Source organism: Oncorhynchus masou, chromosome 1 (genome assembly GCF_036934945.1).
Source record: "Oncorhynchus masou masou isolate Uvic2021 chromosome 1, UVic_Omas_1.1, whole genome shotgun sequence".
Lineage (NCBI taxonomy): Eukaryota > Metazoa > Chordata > Actinopteri > Salmoniformes > Salmonidae > Oncorhynchus > Oncorhynchus masou.
The window spans coordinates 7,894,912-7,911,770 of NC_088212.1; the positions used below are offsets into that span (position 1 = coordinate 7,894,912).

At 39.9% G+C, this 16,859-nt stretch overlaps 1 long non-coding RNA gene across 2 annotated transcripts; it reads left to right on the forward strand.

Annotated features, from left to right (window-relative positions):
• The first annotated feature begins 2,115 nt into the window (after positions 1–2,115).
• Positions 2,116–16,420, forward strand: LOC135545775 (uncharacterized). Of its 2 annotated transcripts, none has more exons than XR_010456509.1 (3): positions 2,116–2,318; positions 14,449–14,572; positions 15,917–16,420. It is a non-coding gene; the product is annotated as an uncharacterized LOC135545775 (long non-coding RNA). The 2 variants fall into 2 exon arrangements; XR_010456512.1 differs by lacking the exon at positions 2,116–2,318 and adding an exon at positions 13,245–13,350.
• Positions 16,421–16,859: the final 439 nt, after the last annotated feature.

Consider the following 16,859-nt stretch of genomic DNA (forward strand, 5'->3'; position numbering starts at 1 on the left):
AAAAATGTCTGGATGGGGATTTGGTTTTGAGGGTGAAATCCAAGATGGCAGCACTTCAGTTTTTTGAGTCAGTGAGAGCCTACTGTGAGGGTTTGAGAAAGAGAGTTGGTTAAACCTCTTAAGAACTTTTGTGCCAAATGCAATTAGTCTTTGCAGCTTTTTTGTTTCTTGTTCTGTGAAACAGCACAAGATGTGTGAATTAGCAGTGTAGTCATTCATTATCAGTGTTCCTGTGTGGTTTTGTTTTTGGAGGAGTGTCTCTCTGTCGATGCGGTGGTTGTCAGGTTGTAACAGTTCTCTATTTGTAGTGCCTTCACTAGGTATCTCTACTCACTTACAGGGCTAACACTAGCTGATGGTTAGCTGATTCTTTTAATCAGGACAAAGAGAGTAGAGGGGGAAATCATGTTGCTTTCTAACTTTTTTGATGTCTCCAAACTAACTCCTCACTCACAAACAGATGTTGAAATGAATTTAAAAGCAAAATTGTTGTTTTCTTTTATTGGAGTAGGGCTATGTGTATCTAACCAACCTTTGGCTGTTTAACTTGTACACACACACACACATAGTTCTGTAATTCTCTGGACTTAGACAGTGTTTCCACTTACGGTTTAATACCACAGCTTTTATAATCTTTAACGTCCTCATACTCATACCTATAACCACTTGATGTCATTTAAACCTTTTAAAAACTATTTTGAGTGTTTTTACCACTTTAGGCCTACTGTCGTCGTCCTTGTTGAACCGTGTATTAAAACAACATTTCCTAAATCAACTTCGATGTCTGGTTGGTTCTTTGCTTCGGGTAAATGGACCCAGTTGAACTGTAGCACATTCTTGTGTGTTACTAATAAACTGGAACAAGTCCACTACTCTCCTATACTTAATCATTTGTTGTTTGACAGGGATCATGTGTAAATATTTTTTGGTGTAGTTGATCGCACCAGATTGGAGACATCAGTGAAAAGGTAGAAGTCGGAGGTAGACCTTTTGAGAAGTGAAACTACTTGTCCTTTTGAGTCTCTACTGTTTTCCCTCTGCCACACAGCTCTTGGTGTTTAAGAGACACACACACACACATACACCCCTGCTTTCCTGGAAATCAAAACAGTTTCCCTGCCAAATGAAAGACAGTCCCGTTTAAGCCAACCAGGCGTAAGAGGTGAAAGGGAAAGTCCAGAACAATTCCATTCCTTCAATAAAAGGAGGGAACTTTATTCCATTTGACTTTCAGTTGAGTTTGTTTCAAAAAAAGACGCAATTGCTTTCCTGGGAATGGGACCCTTTTCCACCTCATCAACTGTTCTCCAGTAGATGACCAACAACGCATTTCTCTTATTGATTAGGTTAATCAATTACGTTGATGCATATGTAACATAACTTTAGACCGTCCCCTCGCGGGACGCGAATCAGGGACCCTCTGCACACATCATCAACAGTCGAAGGTCTCAAAGCGAGTAACGTCACCGATTGAAACGCTATTTAGCGCGCACCACCGCTAACTATGCTAGCCATTTCACATCGGTTACACATATACAATATTGATCTAAAGGTCCTTGTACTTTTATCCAGGAGACAGACTTCTGACAAAAACACAATACATTAGACTTGTTTATGGTTGGTATTTGTGATTAGCATGTGATGCAGCTTCCGTGGAGCTGTAACCTGAATACTGTAGATTTGACAAGTATCCTTTGACTGTTTTACAATATAAAACATACAAACGACAGCATACAGATGCACAGAAACATCGACGTCACCCCTGCCCATTCCCCCATCTCCAGCGCCCGCATCACTTTCAGCCACATGTCCTCAAACTGCACGGTTTGGTTTCTCTCTGTCGCCCACGCACTTTCAACATTTAGATAAAGCATTTGAACTTTTCATTTGTGTAAAAAATTGAGCATTTTTTTAGGTAGATGTTTTTTCAAGTCCAACCCAAATGTATCGGCCCGTAACACATTTCTAATCCGGCCCGCGCTATGATTTGGGTCGTCAATTCATTTTGGCACGCTTCCATACAGCCGGTGGTTGGCGGAGCTGAGGATGTTCCGCTGCGCTACAAGTCACAGCGAGCAATGCCAATGTGCTGTACGCCAAACGGTAGTGCTTTGCCACACACACACACACACTAGCCAGCCACCGCGCTGTATCATATCATCACTAATGGCACTGACCGAATCTTCTACCGGACCGAAGTTTTAACTTGTAGGCTAAATGTCCGTGCCAAGTTACGATTCCAATGGATCGTTGCTGTAGCCTACAGAAAACGTCATCTTGGTTGTCAAAAAGTTATAAGATAAAGGGTTCACACGCAGGTAGGTTTACTTTACTACTAAAGGACGATGGGACACACAAGCGAGTATAAATTAGTCAACAGTAAGTCGCTCTGGATAAGAGCGTCTGCTAAATGACTTAAATGTAAATGTAATGTAACAGTTGAGTCATCTACTTTATGAAATTACAGCCTGATGCGCTCGGGTCGGTGAAATCAACATCAATCAGCTGCTTTCGTGTGTGTTGTTTACCTGGCGCAGTAGAGGGGAAAGTGTACAGACATACCACAGTCCTAGCTTGGCTATTAACATGTTGCAGTCTGGCTTCGGTTTTTAAAGCTTGACAATGAATAACCAAAATACAAAACCTGCATCAAAACACCATGCAAAGGAGAAACAGGCTACGGCAACATTTTGAGCAGTAGCCTAGGCTGGCACCTCAACTACAATACATTTTGAGCAGTAGCCTAGGCTGGCACCTCAACTACAATACATTTTGAGCAGTAGCCTAGGCTGGCACCTCAACTACAATACATTTTGAGCAGTAGCCTAGGCTGGCACCTCAACTACAATACATTTTGTTCAGTAGCCTAGGCTGGCACCTCAACTACAATACATTTTGAGCAGTAGCCTAGGCTGGCACCTCAACTACAATACATTTTGAGCAGTAGCCTAGGCTGGCACCTCAACTACAATACATTTTGAGCAGTAGCCTAGGCTGGCAACTCAACTACAATACATTTTGTTCAGTAGCCTAGGCTGGCACCTCAACTACAATACATTTTGAGCAGTAGCCTAGGCTGGCAACTCAACTACAATACATTTTGAGCAGTAGCCTAGACTGGCAACTCAACTACAATACATTTTGTTCAGTAGCCTAGGCTGGCAACTCAACTACAATACATTTTGTGCAATAGCCTAGGCTGGCACCTCAACTACAATACATTTTGAGCAGTAGCCTAGGCTGGCAACATTTTGAGCAGTAGCCTAGGCATATTATGGACATCTGAACGCATAGCGGTAAAGTCTGGACAAATATTATTGATATCTTATTTTAATATGTAAAAAAAATGCTATATACAGCAGTAAGTGTATATTTCTAAAGGGACATATTTACATCTAATAGAATGGCCAGTTTGGATCGCAGTTGTATCCACGTTATACATAATAACATACTGGGCTATGTCTGGCCTGCGAATTCGTTTTTTCTCTCAATATGGCCCTTGCGCTAATTGAGTTTTACACCCCTGATCCAACCGGTCGAGTATCTCACTGCACCCTCATATGTCATGTCTTGAAATGTGCATTGAAGACGAGCTCTCAGGCTATATTCAGGTCTCTCTACAGATGTTCTATTGGGTCTGAATACTGATGTAAATGTGACATTATGAATACATTTACTAAAAAAAAATACTTAAACCTCTTCGCTTTGTCATTATGTGGTATTGTGTGTTGATTGATGAGGAAAGAAAGTAATTGAATCAATTTTATGTGGAAAAAGTCAAGGGATCTAAATACTTTCCGAACTAACAGAGGGTTCAAAACATTAAGGACACCTGCTCTTTCCATGACAGGCTGACTCGGTGAATCCAGGTGAAGGATATGATCCCTTATTGATGTCACTTGTTAAAACCACTTCGATCAGCGTAGAGGAAGGGAGGGAGACGGGGTTAACGTGGATTTTTAAGCCTCTAGACAATTGAGACATGGATTGTGTAAAGGGTGAATGGGAAAGACAAGATTTAAGGGCCTTTGAACGGGGTACGGTAGTAGGTGCCAGGCGCACCGGTTTGTGTCGAGAACTGTGCGATGATGCTGTCTTTTTCACGCGCAACAGTTTCCCATATCAAGAATGATCCACCACCCAAAGGACATTCAGCCGACTCGACACAACTGTGGGAAGCATTGGAGTCAACGTAGGCCAGCACCCGTTGAACGCTTTAGACACTTGTCATTTTGAGATATATTCTTTGGTTGTCAAAATTGTCCACAGGAAATGTAAACGGACATTTGTGTAAATGCTATACATTTTCTTCTGTATTGTTTACGTTTTCTATCAAGTTAATAAAGAAAATGTGTTAACTGTGAATGTGTTCTATTTTTCCTCTGTTCAACTAGCAACCAAATGTCACCACAGTATAATGAGTCAATATTGACGCAAAATGCAGAGTGGGATGACTTCTTGAGACGAACCAAAAGGAGGAAAACATTAAACACATTTGGAAATCATGATCAGTCTTGTTAACAAATATAACTTCATGTAACATGCAATAAAAACTTTATAAAAAGATGCTTCACAAAAAATTACAACAATATATTACATAAAGCATGAGAGTTGCCTGAGATCCAGCATTTTTTAATTGTTTATTATTATTATTATTATTTTTTTTACACCACATAAGTGTTTGTGGTGAAAAGAAACATACTACAAATATACATTACCGGTCCAAAGTGTGGACACGCCTACTCATTCAAGGGTTTTTCTTTATTTGTACTATTTTCTACATTTGACTATTTTCTAGATTCTTCAAAGTAGCCACCCTTTGCCTTGATGACAGTTTTCCAAACTCGTGACATTCTCTCAACCAGCTTCATGTGGTAGGCACCTGGAATGCATTTCAATGAACAGGTCTGCTTTGTTAAAAGTTAATTTCTGGAATTTCTTAACATTAATGCGTTTGAGCCAATCAGTTGTGTCGTGATAAGGTAGAGGTTGTATACAGAAGATAGGCCTGTTTGGTAAAAGACCAAGTCCATATTATGGCAAGAACAGCTCAAATAACCAGAGAGAAATGACAGTCCATCATTACTCTTAAGACATGAAAGTCAGTCAATCCAGAAAATTTCAAGAACTTTTCTTCATGTGCAGTCGCAAAAACAATCAAGCGATTTGATGAAACTGGCTTTCAGGAAAGGAAAGGAAGACCCAGAGTTACCTCTGCTGCAGAGGATAAGTTCATTAGAGTTAACTGGCTCTCATGAGGACCGCCACAGGAAAGGAAGACCCAGAGTTACCTCTGCTGCAGAGGATAAGTTCATTAGAGTTAACTGGCTCTCATGAGGACTGCCACAGGAAAGGAAGACCCAGAGTTACCTCTGCTGCAGAGGATAAGTTCATTAGAGTTACCAGCCTCAGATTGCAGCCCAAATAAATGCTTCACAGAGTTCAAGTAACAGACACATCTCAACATCAACTGTTCAGAGGAGACTGCTTGAATCAGGCCTTCATGGTCGAATTGCTGCAAAAAAAACACTACACTACTAACGGACACCAATAAGAAGAAGAGACTTGCTTGGTCCAAGAAACACGGGAAATGAACATTAGACAAGGGGAAATCTGTCCTTTGGTCTGATGAGTCCAAATTTGAGATTTTTGGTTCCAACCGTTGTGTCTTTGTGAGGCGTAGAGTAGGTAAACTCATTCATATGCGGTTTCCACCGTGAAGCATGGAGGAGGAGGTGTGATGGTGTGGGGATGCTTTGCTGGTGACACTGTCTGTGATTTATTTAGTATTCAAGGCACACTTAACCAGCATGGCTGCCACAGCATTCTGCAGCGAAACGCCATCCCATCTGGATTGCACTTTGTGGGACTATCATTTCTTTCTCAACAGGTCAAGGACCCAACCCACTTCCAGGCTGTGTGAGGGCTATTTGACCAAGAAGGAGAGTGATGGATTGCTACATCAGATGACGTGTCCTCCACAATCACATGACCTCAACCCAATTTAGATGGTTTGGGATGAGTTGGACCGCAGAGTGAAGGAAAAGCAGCCAACAAGTGCTCAGCATATGTGGGAACTCCCTTCAAGCATTCCAGGTGAAGCTGGTTGAGAGAATGCCAAGAGTGTGCAAAGCTGTCATCAAGACAAAGGGTGGCTACTGTAAAGAATCTCAAATATAAAATATATTTTGATTTGTTGAACACTTTTTTGCTTACCCCATGATACCATGTGTGTTATTCCATAGTTCTGAAGTCTTCACTATTATTCTACAATGTCGAAAGTAGTAAAAAATAAAGACAAACCCTTGAATGAGTAGGTGTGTCCACACTTTTGACTGGTGCTGTATATATTTAAAGAAATATGCATATTTTCTTTGTATTGTTTGTGCAATGTCTGTTAGGACTCGGTTGATAATAAATATGAAACATGTAGCATAACAGTAGATGGGGACTGAAGGTGGAAAAAACATATTGAATTCTGATGTCCATCAGCGGCATATGCAGAAATTGCCGTATTTCTGGGCCTGTGTAAAAGTGACTGGGCCAACATTTTCTAACTGAACATATCCCGACATAATTCAGTGAAAATTTAACACATAACATAAATGTGACCAAGCATAACCACACATTTCCTCTGAACCGTTTGTGGCCTATTGACAAGTAAGTAGCACAAATACACAAGTTACAACAACTTGTAACACCACTCACAAAACCAGGCTGATGATCCCAGTGTAAACCAACAGAATGAAATACATCATAGACAGCCATGAGGAACAGTCTGTCACGTTCTGACCTTTATTTCCTTTGTTTTGTCATTATTTAGTATGGTCCGGGCGTGAGTTGGGGTGGGCAGTCTATGTTTGTTTTTCTATGATTTGGGTATTTCTATGTTTCGGCCTGGTACGGTTCTCAATCAGAGGCAGGTGTCATTAGTTGTCTCTGATTGAGAATCATACTTAGGTAGCCTGGGTTTCACTGTGTGTTTGTGGGTGATTTTTCCTGTCTCTGTGTTTGCACCAGATAGGGCTGTTTTTGGTTTTCCACGTTTATTGTGTTGTAGTGTTCGTGTTTATCTTTATTTTTTTTATTAAACATGAATCAATATAACCACGCTGCGTTTTGGTCCGACTCTCCTTCAAGCAAAGAAACCCGTTGTTTGGGGGAACTCCGCCCCAGAGGAACAGTCGGATACGGAAAAGAAAAAAATACACTTCATGAAATTATGCGACATTTTACAGTTTACATGTAACGGAGACATGATCCGAATATTTAATAGCCCACTACAAGTAGGACGCCTACACTGCTGACACTGACAAACTGAAATCAATAGAAATGACTTTGTCTTGAATACAACCATTTAATTATTCGATTTGGAAATGGGAGACGCACACTGTAGGCCTATTGTACAATGACGCCCTGCACCGAAGGGGGAAATTACTGTTTTCAAACATTCCAGGGGAACTGACTCATCCGATGAACTCTGCTGTGCCAAGAAATTCATCCTGGTGTTTCCTATTAATGGGAACAAATTACAGTGGAAAGTATTCAGACCCCTTGACCTTTTTGCACATTTTGCTACATTACAGCCTTATTCTAAAATGTATAACTTAAAAAATAAAATAAAAATTCTCAGCAATCTACACACAATACCACATAATGGCAAAGCGAAAACCGTATTTTAGATATGTTTGCATAAAAACATAACGTTAAATGCCTTATTTACAAAAGTATTCAGACTCTTTGCTATTAGACTTGAAATTGAGCTCAGGTGCATCCTGTTTCGATTGATCATCATTGAGATGTTTCTACAACTTGATTCGTGTCCACTTGTGGTAAATTCAATTGATTGGACTTGATTTGGAAAGACACACACCTATGTACAGTTGAAGTCGGAAGTTTACATACACTTATGTTGGAGTCATTAAAACTCGTTTTTCAACCACTCCACAAATTTCTTGTTAACCAAATTATAGTTTGGTCAGTTAGGACATCTACTTTGTACATGACAAGTAATTTGTCCAACAATTGTTTACAGACAGATGATTTCACTTATAATTCACTGTATCACAATTCTAGTGGGTCAGAGGTTTACATAAACTAAGTTGACTGTGCCTTTAAACAGCTTGGAAAATTCCCGAAAATTATGTCATGGATTTAGAAGCTTCTGATAGGCTAATGGACATAATTTGAGTCAATTGGAGGTGTACCTATGGATGTATTTTAAGGCCTACCTTCAGACTCAGTGCCTCTTTGCTTGACGTCATGGGAAAATGAAAAGAAATCAGCCAAGACTTCAGAAAAAAATGTGTAGACCTCCACAAGTCTAGTTCATCCTTGGGAGCAATTTCCAAATGCCTGAAGGTACCACGTTCATCTGTACAAGCAATAGTACTGTAATGGTGCGTGTTGGTAGCAGGGAAGTCAGGCGTAGGAGAATCAAACTTGGTATAAACGGAGTTGTTTAATCAGTGCTTCACAAAACTCCTAAACCAAACTAATAATGAGTGGGTACAAAACCCGTCGTACACAAACATACAATCAAACAATCTCTGACAAGGACATGAGGGGAAACAGAGGGTTAAATACACCACATGTAATTGATGGGATTGGAACCAGGTGTGAAGGAAGACAAAACCAATGGAAAATGAAAAATGGATCAGTGATGGCTAGAAGGTCGGTGACGCCGAACAAGGAGAGGGACCGGCTTCGGCGGAAGTTGTGACAAGTACACAAGTATAAATACTATGGGACCACGCAGCTGTCATACCGCTTAGGAAGGAGACGCGTTCTGTCTCCTAGAGATGAACGTACATTGGTGCGAAAAGTGCAAATCAATCCCAGAACCACAGCAAAGGACCTTGTGAAGATGCTGGAGGAAACCGGTACAAAAGTATCCACAGTAAAACGAGTCCTATATCGACATAACCTAAAAGGCCGCTCAGCAAGGAAGAAGCCACTGCTCCAAAACTGCCATAAAAAAAAGCTAGACTATGGTTTGCAACTGCACATGGGGACAAAGATTGTACTTTTTGGAAAAATGTCCTCTGGTCTGATGAAACAAAAACAGAACTGTTTGGCCATAATGACCATTGTTATGTTTGGAGGAAAAAGGGGGAGGCTTGCAAGCCGAAGAACACCATTCCAACCGTGAAGCACGGGGGTGGCAGCATCATGTTGTGGGGGTGCTTTGCTACTGGTGCACTTCACAAAATAGATGGCATCATGAGGAAAGAAAATTATGTGGATATATTGAAGCAACATCTCAAGACATCAGGAAGTTAAAGCTTGGTTGCAAATGGGTCTTCCAAATGGACAATGACCTCAAGCATACTTCCAAAGTTGTGGAAAAATGTCTTAAGGACAACAAAGTCAAGGTATTGGAGTGGCCATCACAAAGCCCTAACCTCAATCCTATAGAAAATTTGTGGGCAGAACTGAAAAAGCTTGTGCGAGCAAGGAAGCCTACAAGCCTGACTCAGTTACACCAGCTCTGTCTGGAGGAATGGGCCAAAATTCACCCAACTTATTGTGAAAAGCTTGTGGAAGGCTACCTGAAACGTTTCACCCAAGTTAAAGAATTTAAAGGCAATGCTGCCAAATACTTATTGAGTGTATGAGGAATTGTGAAAAACTGTGTTGTAATGTATTTGGCTAAGGTGTATGTAAACTTCCAACTTCAACTGTATATAAGGTCCCACAGATGACAGTGCATGTCAGAGCAAAAACCAAGCCATGGGGGTGAAGGAATTGTCCGTAGAGCTCCAACACAGGATTGTGTTGAGGCACAGATCTGGGGAAGGGTACAAAAAAAATGTCTGCAGCATTGAAGGTCCCGAAGAACACAGTGGCCTTCATCATTCTTAAATGGAAAAAGTTAGGAACCACCAAGACTCTTCCTAGAGCTAGCCACCCGGCCAAACTGAGTAATCGAGGGAGAAGGTACTTGGTCAGAGAGGTGACCAAGAAACCGATGGTCACTCTGACAGGGCTCCCCAGTTCCTCTGTGGAGATGGGTGAATATTCCAGAAGACAACCATGACAAACGTCACGTCTGCAGGAAACCTGACACCACCCCTACGGTGAAGCATGGCGGTGGCAGCATCATGCTGTGTGGATCTTTTTTAGCGGCAGGGACTGGGAGACTAGTCAGGATCGAGGCAAAGATGAATGGTGTGAAGTACAGCGAGATCCTTAATGAAAACCTGCTCCAGACTCCGGACCTCAGACTGGGGCGAAGGTTCACCTTGCAACAGGACAACGACGCTAAGCACACAGCCAAGACAACAAAGAAGTGGCTTCGGGACAAGTATCTGAATGTCCATTAGTGGCCCAGCCAGAGCCCGGACTTGAACACAATCAAATATCTCTGGACAGACCTGAAAATAGCTGTGCAGCGACTCTCCCAATCCAACCTGACAGAGCTTGAGAGGATCAGCAGAGAAGAATGGGAGAAACTCCCCAAATACAGGTGTGCCAAGCTTGTAGCATCATACCCAAGACGACTCGAGGCTGTAATCGATGCCAAAGGTGCTTCAACAAAGTACTGAGTAAACGGTCTGAATACTAATGTAAATGTGATATTTCCGGTTTAAAAAAAAACGGTTTTGTTGAGTTATTAAAAAAACAAATTAATCAATTTTAGAATAAGGCTGTAACCTAACAAAGTGTGGAAAAAGTCAAGGGGTCTGAATACTTTCCGAATGCACTGTACACTACGTTTATAATAATTTAAACGGATCATTCAAAATATTTACCTATTAGAAACAATTTGAATATCACTCACAAAAATTATAATTACACAATTACACACCCCTTTGCTATGTGGCATAAACCTTGAAGAGACAGAAAAATTAAGAGTTGTGTAAAGATTTTTTATAAATTCTCAGTTAATTGAATAAAGTTTGCGTTAGATAAAATGTAATTTTGTGATGGTAATTACAATGGAAGACCCAAAAAGAGAAAAAGGATCATGGTGACAGACCCACACATGTTATATCATTAAACAGTTTAGAATGTCCTCTCAAAGGTACAACAGGACCTATTTTTTATTTTGTATTTATTTCACCTTTATTTAACCAGGTAGGCAAGTTGAGAACACCTTTATTTAACCAGGTAGGCAAGTTGAGAACACCTTTATTTAACCAGGTAGGCAAGTTGAGAACACCTTTATTTAACCAGGTAGGCAAGTTGAGAACACCTTTATTTAACCAGGTAGGCAAGTTGAGAACACATTTATTTAACCAGGTAGGCAAGTTGAGAACACCTTTATTTAACCAGGTAGGCCAGTTGAGAACACATTTTATTTAACCAGGTAGGCAAGTTGAGAACACCTTTATTTAACCAGGTAGGCAAGTTGAGAACACCTTTATTTAACCAGGTAGGCAAGTTGAGAACACCTTTATTTAACCAGGTAGGCAAGTTGAGAACACCTTTATTTAACCAGGTAGGCAAGTTGAGAACGCCTTTATTTAACCAGGTAGACTAGTTGAGAACACCTTTATTTAACCAGGTAGGCAAGTTGAGAACACCTTTATTTAACCAGGTAGGCAAGTTGAGAACACCTTTATTTAACCAGGTAGGCAAGTTGAGAACACCTTTATTTAACCAGGTAGGCAAGTTGAGAACACCTTTATTTAACCAGGTAGGCCAGTTGAGAACACATTTATTTAACCAGGTAGGCAAGTTGAGAACACCTTTATTTAACCAGGTAGGCAAGTTGAGAACACCTTTATTTAACCAGGTAGGCAAGTTGAGAACGCCTTTATTTAACCAGGTAGGCAAGTTGAGAACACCTTTATTTAACCAGGTAGGCAAGTTGAGAACACCTTTATTTAACCAGGTAGGCAAGTTGAGAACACCTTTATTTAACCAGGTAGGCAAGTTGAGAACACCTTTATTTAACCAGGTAGGCAAGTTGAGAACACCTTTATTTAACCAGGTAGGCAAGTTGAGAACACCTTTATTTAACCAGGTAGGCAGGTTGAGAACACCTTTATTTAACCAGGTAGGCAAGTTGAGAACACCTTTATTTAACCAGGTAGGCAAGTTGAGAACACCTTTATTTAACCAGGTAGGCAAGTTGAGAACGCCTTTATTTAACCAGGTAGGCAAGTTGAGAACCCCTTTATTTAACCAGGTAGGCAAGTTGAGAACGCCTTTATTTAACCAGGTAGGCAAGTTGAGGTCACCTTTATTTAACCAGGTAGGCAAGTTGAGAACACCTTTATTTAACCAGGTAGGCAAGTTGAGAACACCTTTATTTAACCAGGTAGGCAAGTTGAGAACACCTTTTTTAAACCAGGTAGGCCAGTTGAGAACAAGTTCTCATTTACAATTGCGACCTGGCCAAGATAAAGCAAAGCAGTTCGACACGTACAACGACACAGAGTTACACATGGAGTAAAACAAACATACAGTCAATAATACAGTATAAACAAGTCTATATACGATGTGAGCAAATGAGGTGAGATAAGGGGGGTAAAGGCAAAAAAAGGCCATGGTGGCAAAGTAAATACAATATAGCAAGTAAAACACTGGAATGGTAGATTTGCAGTGGAAGAATGTGCAAAGTAGAAATAAAAATAATTGGGTGCAAAGGAGCAAAATAAATTAAGTATGTAAAATAAAGTATATCACAGTATGGCCTTAGAGATACGGAATAAAAATGAATTGCTGGGTCTCTGGAGGATACAAGGTCGTTACATCTGGTGCTTTGCCACACGGGACAATCCTTTAACCTCCATGCATGCTATTTGTTCATGAATGATTTCTGAAGCATCTATGTAGGCCTTATAAATGGCTTATGAAGGCCTTCATTAAGCCTTGAAAAGTTGTGCTTAGTTTCAATTGGGACCCCAAATGTATATCCCATTCCCAACAACACGTTGCCAAATGAAATAAATTGCTCAAGGCCAATTGATTCGTTGATAATGACTGACGCGGGTCGTGACCCCACTATCCGAGGTTGTCTCACGTGATGTTGGGATATTTCCCGCATACCACATACTTGTACATGTACGAAACAGGAAACATATAAACACCCACTATTTGATATTTGAAAATCATGAAAGGGTTTGTTCTACTTTCATTCATCTCGTCACTCTCTCTATGCCCAGATACAACACACAATGTACTGTAATGATGAGGGTTACCCAGGGTTCCCCAGTGGTGGGGGGGGGTTCCTTTCCTAGCTGCTATAAAATGCCTTCACACACTGTGTGCGCTTCATTTGTCCTTGGTAAAAGAAAAGCCAGTAGTATTTCAGACCTCAGGATTTTATTTATCAACTGGTCAAAATGAAGGGATTGATTGTCGTCGTGGTTTTGTTGACACTGATGATTTCAACTGATGGTAAGACCAGTGCGATATGTTATACGATATGTTATACGATATGTTGTGCGATATGTTATACGATATGTTATACGATATGTTGTGCGATATGTTATACGATATGTTATACGATATGTTGTGCGATATGTTATGCGATATGTTGTGCGATATGTTATGCGATATGTTATACGATATGTTGTGCGATATGTTGTGCGATATGTTGTGCGATATGTTATACGATATGTTATACGATATGTTGTGCGATATGTTATACGATATGTTATACGATATGTTGTGCGATATGTTATACGATATGTTATGCGATATGTTGTGCGATATGTTATACGATATGTTATGCGATATGTTGTGCGATATGTTATGCGATATGTTGTGCGATATGTTATGCGATATGTTATACGATATGTTGTGCGATATGTTGTGCGATATGTTGTGCGATATGTTATACGATATGTTATACGATATGTTGTGCGATATGTTATACGATATGTTATACGATATGTTGTGCGATATGTTGTGCGATATGTTATGCGATATGTTGTGCGATATGTTATGCGATATGTTGTGCGATATGTTATGCGATATGTTATACGATATGTTGTGCGATATGTTGTGCGATATGTTATGCGATATGTTGTGCGATATGTTATACGATATGTTATACGATATGTTGTGCGATATGTTGTGCGATATGTTATACGATATGTTATGCGATATGTTGTGCGATATGTTATACGATATGTTATACGATATGTTATACGATATGTTATACGATATGTTATGCAATATGTTATACGATATGTTATACGATATGTTATATGGTTTAATATGAAGTGCTGTTATAATATGTTGTGATGTTTTAATAACCGACAATATTTCATATCCTAATGTAAATGTTTTAATAATACACTATAGCAGTTGTATACAGTATATATTCATAAAATAAATGAAATATATATACTTTTAGCTTCCTTGATGTGAATAGTGTCCATTTTCAGTGTTTCTGTTTTCTGTTTGCTCAATAACATTCACAAAATGCTAAAGTACTGTTTATGAAACGTGCCATAGAGTGCTCCTCGTTTTGTCTCCTGTTCCTCACAGCGTTCCTGATGCACAGCAGACAACGTTGCCTCTGTCTGAAAACACGGGACCGTGTGAATTCCAGTAACATAGTCCAATCCACCGTTCATCAGAGGAGTGCAATGTGTGACCATGTGGAGATAGTGTGAGTTTTTTAAATTTACACTCTACATATCTTAAGCACGTACACCACCGTTCAAAAGTTTGGGGTCACTTAGAAATGTCCTTGTTTTTTTTTAAGAAAAGCACATTTTTTCGACCATTAAAATATCCTCAGAATTGATCAGAAATAGAGTTTAGACATTGTTAATGTTGTAAATGACAATTGTAGCTGGAAACGGCTGATTTTTTATGGAAGATCTACATAGGCGTACAGAGGCCCATTATCAGCAACCATCACTCCTGTGTTCCAATCACACGTTGTGTTAACTAATCCAAGTTTATCATTTTAAAAGGCTAAATGATCATTAGAAAACCCTTTTGTAATTATGTTAGCAAAGCTGAAAACTCTTGTCCTGATTAAAGAAGCAATACAACTGGCCTTCTTTAGACTAGTTGAGTATCTGGAGCATCAGCATTTGTGGTTTCGATTACAGGCTCAAAATGGCCAGAAACAAAGACCTTTCTTCTGAAACTCGTCAATCTATTCTTGTTCTGAGAAATGAAGGCTATTATTCCATGCGAGAAATTGCCAAGAAATTGAAGATCCTGTACAATGCCGTGTTCTACTCCCTTCACAGAACAGCACAAACTGGCTCTAACCAGAATAGAAAGTGGAGTGGCCCTGCTGCACAACTGAGCAAGAGGACAAGTACATTAGAGTGTCATGTTTGAGAAACAGATGTCTCACAAGTCCTCAACTGGCAGCTTCATTAAATAGTACCCGTAAAACACCAGTCTGAGGCGACCCCCGGGATTCTGGCCTTCTAGGCAGAGTTGCAAAGAAAAATGCTGATGCTCCAGATACTCAACTAGTCTAAAGAAGGCCAGTTTTATTGCTTCTTTAATCAGGACAACAGTTTTCAGCTGTGCTAACATAATTGCAAAAGGGTTTTCTAATGATCAATTATCCTTTTAAAATTATAAATCTGGATTAGCTAACACAGCGTGCCAGCGGAACACAGGGGTGATGGTTGCTGATAATGGGCCTCTGTACGCCTATGTAGATTTTCCATACAAAATCTGCCGTTTCCAGCTACAATAGTCATTTAGGAAATTAACGATGTCTAAGTGACCCCAAACTTTTGAACGGTGGTGTATATCCCACTTAAATTGCCTGTGATGTGCCACTATAATATGTATGCCAATATATGTCATCATGTACAGTATGTGCCACTACACTGAGTACAATGTTTCTAGATTTCCTTGGCATATTAACTTATGATGTGGTACTTTTGAATAGTTCATATGTTATTATTATGTAAGTACTATTTTACCGTGTAAGTAAACACCTGGCCATTTCTGTCATTAAAGTACTTTTCCTTAACAGGGTGCAGTTGAAAATACCATCAACATATATCTGCCTGAATCCAGACTCTAAATTGGGCAAGAGAATACAGACGAAGTGGAACCTGAAGAACTGAGCCAGACATGATAACACAAACTATGTGATGATGATATAACTGACTGTACTGACCAAAAAGTACATGTAACTATGTTGTCTTTCTCTGCAGTTTCAGGTAACTTTAGTTCTTCCACTGACAATGCAATTAGAAAGTGTATTTCAGAGCTACAGGGTAATGCACAAAGCTCGTAACAACATTCTAGGAAATCTCTGCTATGACAAGGCTGTAACAACATTCTAGAACATCTCTGCTATGACAAGCCTGTAACAACATTCTAGAACATCTCTGCTATGACAAGGCTGTAACAACATTCTAGAACATCTCTGCTATGACAAGCCTGTAACAACATTCTAGAACATCTCTGCTATGACAAGCCTGTAACAACATTTTCGAATATCTCTGCTATGACAAGCCCGTAACAACATTCTAGAACATCTCTGCTATGACAAGCCTGTAACAACATTCTAGAACAAGCCTGTAACAACATTCTAGAACATCTCTGCTATGACAAGCCTGTAACATCATTCGAGAACATCTCTGCTATGACAAGCCTGAACAACATTCTAGAACATCTCTGTAACAACAACAACATTCTAGAACATCTCTGCTATGACAAGCCTGTAACAACATTCTAGAACATTTACATTTTAAGTCTAGAACATCTCTGCTATGACAAGCCTGTAACATCATTCTAGAACATCTCTGCTATGACTAGAACATCTCTGCTATGACAAGCCTGTAACAACATTCTAGAACATCTCTGCTATGACAAGCCTGTAACAACATTCTAGAACATCTCTGCTATGACAAGCCTGTAACATCATTCTAGAACATCTCTGCTATGACAAGCCTGTAACAACATTCTAG